The following is a 7,166-nucleotide window of genomic DNA, read 5'->3' as shown; positions in this document are numbered from 1 at the left end:
TGCAAGGTGCACTAGATAATTGGTTATCAAGAAAGAGAACACTATGAATTACAATGTACATTTCATTGAAAACGGGTTCGAAACCGTTTCCAACGTAAAACCGTCAAATTTTCGTGCAAGGTAAAAGAAATAATCAATTTTCAAGAAAGAGTGTGACAAATGAACAATTGCACATTACATTGAAAACGGGCTTGAACCCATTCCCGACGTGTAAAACCGTTAAAAATCTCGTGCAATTGGGAATTTCTTTCTTCTTTGTTCAAAGGAAACAAATCATTGAATTGGGAATTTCGTTTTTATTTCTTATGAGGCAAGTCACAAATTTAAAAGAAACTATGTGAATACAAGAAAATACTGATTCCATAGCATGACTTTACAAATGAAGAGCAAAGTAGACAATTTGGTTCACGATCATGTTTTAAAACAAAATTATTCTGTGTAATGATTCTCGAACGATGATGAGATCGAACTAGCCCATAATGAAAATTTCACTAAATTTCCAGTAAATTGGGTATTTGGTAGCAACGACGCTAAGTAGAGAAACATCGGTATATTCGATCTGGTATGTAAAGAGAGAAAATTCCTTGTATTTGTTTTGTCGATTTCGTCGATTTTGTTACTTGCTAGAAATCTGTGCAAGGTTCGACAAAACAAAAATGAGTTATTAGGTAAATCGTACATTACGTTGAAATAGGTTTGAAACCATTTCCAACGTAAAAGCGTCAATTTTTCGTGCAACGTAAACGAAATAATTAATTTTCAAGAAAGACTGCGCTGTGAATTCAAGTAAATGATAAATGACCAGTGTAAGATGCATGATAGTCTATTGCCGTTTGCCACAAGTACTAAAGTATTTGAAAGTAATAGAACGAATGAAATGCCTTTTTTCTTCTCAATGCTTTAATTGCGTGTCCTATGGTTTCTTATCTTTGCGTCATTACAACCAATAACGCAATGTATAGTAAATTATATGTAACACCGCGAATTATGTGAATCTGGTAGAAAAGCTCTTTCTTCTTTCTTGAAAGGAAACAAATCATTAAAAATGTAAATTTTGTTTTCATTTCTTATGACGCAAATCAGAAGTTTAAAAGAAACTGCATGAATACAAGAAAATAGTGATTCTATAGCATGACAAATAGAGATTAGACAATTTGGTTCACGATCGTGGTTTCAAAGCTCTTTAGTCATAAAGCTCTTTATTAGGTTTGAACCAAGCACATCTCAAGGTTCAAATATTCTTCAATCTCGGATTTCAAACAAAGTGACTGGCATTTCAATTGCTAGACAAAACAAACATGTACTACTTGATATCATGTGCTTCTTGTTTTGCTTTTGTTTCTTTGTAGGTATGGGAAGTTGGGAATACAAAAATATGGCCGGTAAATAGATTGTGTCTGGTAAATAGATTATGCCAACTCATGGAAAATGTTGGGACAAACAAAACACAGAGAGTATTTGAGTTTTTAATGTTGTCACTTTCACTTCAGTTGACTTGGTTTCTGTGCGAAAAAAAAAGGGATATCACATATCACAAGGGATTCTCAAGAAACACAAGCCTATGATTCCTTACCATTTCAGTCACTTATTCAGTGAAAACCAGAGGAGACACTGTACAGTTAATAGATCGTGTGTTCGTGGTTTTCAATGAAACGTTTCTCCTGGAATCATTTTTTTTTTTTTGTCCATGTCATAAATACCATTTCTTCTCATCAATACATCACAAGCTATGAAGCATGAACAGGAATATCCCCCTGAGGAAGTAACTAGCTTACCACCTGACAGGGGGATGCATGTAATTTGGATTTTGCTACAGGAAGGAGCATTATGCCTCAAATGTGTCCACGAATTTGGTCACGATCTCCTTGAGCTTCTCCTCTGTCTGTGGGCTGAGTTGGCCCTCATTGCGGATGGTGTCCAGCAGGCCCTGGTGGCTGGAGCGGATGTGAGCAAGGAATTTCTCCTCAAAGGCAGTGACCTTCGATGGGTCAATCTTGTCAAGGTGCCCACGGACACCCGCGAAGATGACAGCAACCTGGTCCTCGACAGCCATGGGAGTATACTGTCCTTGCTTGAGCAGCTCGGTGAGGCGGACACCTCTGTTAAGCAGGTTCTGTGTGGCAGCATCCAAGTCAGAGCCAAACTGGGCAAAGGCAGCGACCTCACGATACTGAGCCAAGTCCAGCTTCATGGAGCCAGCAACCTGCTTCATGGCCTTGACTTGGGCAGCTGACCCTACACGGCTGACAGACAGACCGACGTTGATGGCAGGGCGGATTCCCTTGTAGAACAACTCGGTCTCCAAGAAGATCTGTCCGTCAGTGATGGAGATCACATTGGTGGGGATGTAGGCAGACACATCACCAGCCTGGGTCTCAATGACCGGCAGAGCAGTGAGGGAACCACCGCCAAAGTCAGGGTTCATCTTGGCAGCTCTCTCCAGCAGACGGGAGTGGAGGTAGAAGACATCTCCAGGGTAGGCCTCACGACCGGGAGGACGACGTAGCAGCAGTGACATTTGACGATATGCAACAGCCTGCTTGGAAAGATCATCATAGATGATGAGTGCATGCTTGCCATTGTCTCTGAAGTACTCGCCCATGGCACATCCAGAGTAGGGGGCCAAGAATTGCAGAGGGGCAGCATCAGAAGCAGTAGCAGAGACAATGATGGAGTACCTCAGTGCATCAGAATCCTGCAATCTCTTGACAATCTGTGCCACAGTGGATCTCTTCTGTCCAATGGCAACGTAGATGCAATACAGCTTGGCCTTCTCATCTGCAGCATCATTGAACCTCTTCTGGTTGATGATGGTGTCAATAGCCACAGCAGTTTTCCCAGTTTGTCTGTCACCAATAATGAGTTCACGCTGTCCTCTGCCAATGGGCACCAGACTGTCCACAGCCTTGATTCCAGTTTGCATGGGCTCTCTCACAGAGATTCGGGGAATAATGCCTGGGGCTTTGACACCAACACGGGCACGTGTTGTCTCAATTGGTCCCTTGCCATCAATGGGTGTTCCCAGGGCATCCACTACTCTTCCAAGAAGCGATTCTCCTACTGGGACATCAACAATGGCTCCTGTCCTCTTGACAACATCACCTTCCTTGATGAGCTTGTCATTACCAAACACCAACCACAACACCAACATTGTCAGGTTCCAAGTTCAAGGCCATACCCTTCAGGCCGCTGGAGAATTCTACCATTTCATCTGCCTGAATGTTCTTCAGGCCGTACACACGGCAATACCATCACCGATTGACAGAACGCGACCCGTCTCCTCAAGGTTTTCCTTTGGTGTGTGTCCTAAAATTCTTTCTTCCAGGATGCTGGAAACTTCTGCTGTACTTGATCTGGGGGATGTTGTAGATAAATTTCTGTGCGACACAAATGTAGCACCTAGACATCTCTTGGCAACCTGAGGAGTTTGTCGAGACAAACTCCTAGCTGCGGCTGCAGCCAGACGAACAGATACTTGAGCCATTGTCAGGTTCCTCCGGGGAAATGGCGACTGAAGTGGAGAAACTCAACTCGCTCAGCGCAGCAAAGTCTGTGTAATGAGTGTCGGCATTATAACGGTGCTGAATTCGAATTAGCACAATTTTCGAATTTCATTGAATTTACGGTAAATTGGGTATTTGGCAGTAACGACGCAAAGTAGAGAAACATCGGAGAAAGAAATCCGTTACTGGGTGAATCGTACATGACATTGAAATCGGGCTTGAACCTGTTCCCAATGGTATAAAACCGTTAAATTTTCGTGCAAGGTGCACTAGATAATTGGTTATCAAGAAAGAGAACGCTATGAATTCAAGTGAATGACAAATGAACAATTGTACATTACATTGAAAACGGGCTTGAACCCATTCCCAACGTGTAAAACCGTTAAAATTTCGGGCAAGGTATACGAAAAAATTGATTATCAAAAAAGGGAACGTTATGAATTCGTGAATGACAAATGACCAATTTTAGATGCTTGATAGTCTAATTACTTGCAGTTTGCCACAAGTACCAAAGAATTTTAAAGTAATAAAGCGAATGAAATGCCCTTTTTCTTCTCTATCTTTAATTGCGTGTCCTATGGTTTCTTATCTTTGCGTCATTACTTAAAATGACGCAATGTATAGTGAATTATATGTAACGACATATGTAACAAAGCGCGAATTTTGTGAATTTATTACAAAGCTCTTTGTTGAAAGGAAACAAATCTTGAATTTCGTTTTCATTTCTTATGACGCAATTCACAAGTTTAAATGAAACTGCGTAAATACAAGAAAAGAGTGATTCTATAGCATGACTTTACAAATTAAGATCAAAGTAGACAATTTGGTTCACAATCATGTTTTAAAACGAAATGAGTCCGTGTAATGACTCTCGGTGTTATAACGGAAGATGAAATCGAATTAGCCCATAATGAAAGTTTCACGGAATTTCCAGTAAATTGGGTATTTGGTAGTAACGACGCAAAGTAGAGAAACATCGGACAAGTATATTCGATCTGGTATGCAAGGAGAGAAAATTCCTGGTATTTGTTCTGTCGATTTCGTCGATTTTGTTACTCGTTACAAATCTGTGCAAGGTTCGACAAAATTACAAAAATCCGTTATTGAGTAAATCGTACATTACTTTGAAAACGGGTTTGAAACCGTTTTCAACGTAAAACCGTCAAATTTTCGTGCAAGTAAACGAAATAATTATTTTTTCAGGTGAATGATAGATGACCAATATAAGATGCTTGATAGTCTATTGTAGTTTGCCACAAGTACCAAAGTATTTGAAAGTAATAGAACGAATGAAAGGCCTTTTTTCTTCTCTATCCTTTAATTGCGTGTCGTAGGGTTTCTTATCTTTGCGTCATTACTACCAATGACATAAAATATAGTAAATTATTACCTATACGAGGTAGTTTTGCGAGGCAATTACAGTTGGTATTTTGCAGGGTCGGGAGTTCAGCAGGCGACATTAGAGCATATCACGAGCATCCGGGTGTTTTACATATACAGTGGACTCCTGTTATAACGAAATCCTCGGGACCGGCAGTTTTCTTTCGTTAGATCGGAATGTTGTTATAACTGAACAAATAAACAATAGAAATACATATAGTGGATGACATTGCAGCTCGAATTTTACTTCATTATAACCAGAATTTTGTTATAACCGTGGTCGTTATAATAGGAGTGCACTGTAAAACAGGGAGGTGGGAAGAGAAAGAGTGGAATCTCTCTCCCCACCTCCCTGTTTTAAACGTAAACATTCCGATCGACCACAAAAAGAAAACATTCCAGGACGTCCAGGGTGTCAGTTTATACACGCACCGCAGAAGAACGCTGATAAATCAACTCATACAAGGTCGACCACTTACAGCAGCACTAGGCGTCGATTTGTGCTCAGTAATTGCACAGTGACCATTAGTTTTACAACTCTCCAACTTTAAACAGAGAAGTAAAAATAAAGTGTAAGAGCGTTCAGATGTTTGAAGTTTGCCTGTTACAACTACATGTATCTTTGAAGTTGGAGTTGAATGATATATATTGATGAACAATTTTGCAATTATTCAACATGTTGATGGTCTACAGGTAGTCAAATGTGGCTTGATCTGTATCATAGTGTATAGCCGTATTCACATATTTTCTTAATTTACCTAGGGGATAGTTAATAATTATGATATTGACTGGCCCCGAGGGAGGTACCCGATAAATATTGCCCGCACTGAAAACATATTGCCCTCGTCTTCGACTCGGGCAATATGCTTTCAGTTTGGGCAATATTTTCTGGTACCTCCCTCAGGGCCAGTCAATATTATATAATTATATGCAGCAATGTTTTCATTCACCGCGAATTTTGTAAATCTGGAAGAGAGCTCTTCCCTCTTTGTTGAAAGGAAACAAATCATTGAATTGGGAATTTCGTTTTCCTTTCTTATGACGCAATTCACAAGTTTAAAAGAAACTGCGTGAATACAAGAAAATGCTATAGCATGACTTTACAAATTAAGATCAAAGTAGACAATTTGGTTCACAATCATGTTTTAAAACGAAATGAGTCTGTGTAATGACTCTCGGTGTTATAACGGTGATAAAATCGAATTAGCCCATAATGAAAGTTTCACGGAATTTCCAGTAAATTGGGTATTTGATAGTAACGACGCAAAGTAGAGAAACATCGGGCAAGTATATTCGATCTGGCATGCAAGGAGAGAAAATTCCTGGTATTTGTTCTGTCGATTTCGTCGATTTTGTTACTCGTTACAAATCTGTGCAAGGTTCGTCAAATGCCTTCCGAAGATCTATGAATTCAACTCCAGAAATTTGATTATCTATATTCAAAGACCACTGATTCACAAGTTTTGCAAGAGCAGTTGATGTGGAATGAAATGGTCTGAAACCAGATTGATTAGGGTGTAGTAAATCATTCGCATTCATGAATTCGCTCAGTTGTTGATGTACGGTCCTTTCGATAATTTTACTCACTGTTGGTAAGATTGAGATGGGGCGATAGTTATTCAACGAAAAAATATCTCCTGCTTTAAATATTGGTACTACAAGAGCCTTTTTCCATTCATGTGGAACAACTCCCGTAGACAGGGATTTGTTAATAATATCGCAAAGAGATTCTGCAATAACATTCTTTGTCATCTTTAAAAGTTTGTAGCCGATGTGACCTTCTCCGGTTGCTTTATCTATGCCAAGAAGCTCGAACTGTCTAAATACAAAATCTCTCGTTATCATACTTAATTTAAATTGAGAATGAGAAGGAACAAAGCCTTTGTCCTCATCTAATATCAGTTGAGAAGTATTTCTCTGCAGATCTTTTGTAATTTTAGTAGCATTAGATATGAAAAAATTGTTGAATGCTTCAGCAATACTTGCGTTGTCCGATACTTCTGCATCATCAACCTTTATGGTATTGGGAGAAATGGGTGATGATTTAGGCGTAAATTCCCTCAAGCTCTTCCACATTTTTTTACTGCTGTTACGATTTTGTAAAATTTGGTCAGTGTTATAACTGTTTTTTTTCTTATTCTCAACCGGTCGTCGCAGGCGATTCGCAGCTCAGTAGAAAAGCACGACAAGCTGCTCCTCCCGTTATTGTACCCCCGTACGTACCGAATGCCGAACACGACGCTACGCAGCGCACCAGCGAAAACCAGATGGGGCACGAGAGCC

At 39.9% G+C, this 7,166-nt stretch overlaps 1 pseudogene; it reads right to left on the bottom strand.

Annotated features, from left to right (window-relative positions):
• Positions 1 to 1,189: 1,189 nt before the first annotated feature.
• On the bottom strand, positions 1,190 to 3,521 carry LOC139721028 (ATP synthase subunit alpha, mitochondrial-like; annotated as a pseudogene).
• Between the last annotated feature and the right edge of the window lie 3,645 nt (positions 3,522 to 7,166).

The sequence above is a fragment of the Diadema antillarum genome, unplaced genomic scaffold, assembly GCF_040938485.1.
Source record: "Diadema antillarum isolate AM-2024a unplaced genomic scaffold, OU_Dant_1.0 scf00000136, whole genome shotgun sequence".
In the NCBI taxonomy this organism is placed as follows: Eukaryota; Metazoa; Echinodermata; class Echinoidea; order Diadematoida; family Diadematidae; genus Diadema; species Diadema antillarum.
This window is presented reverse-complemented; position numbering and strand designations above follow the sequence as displayed.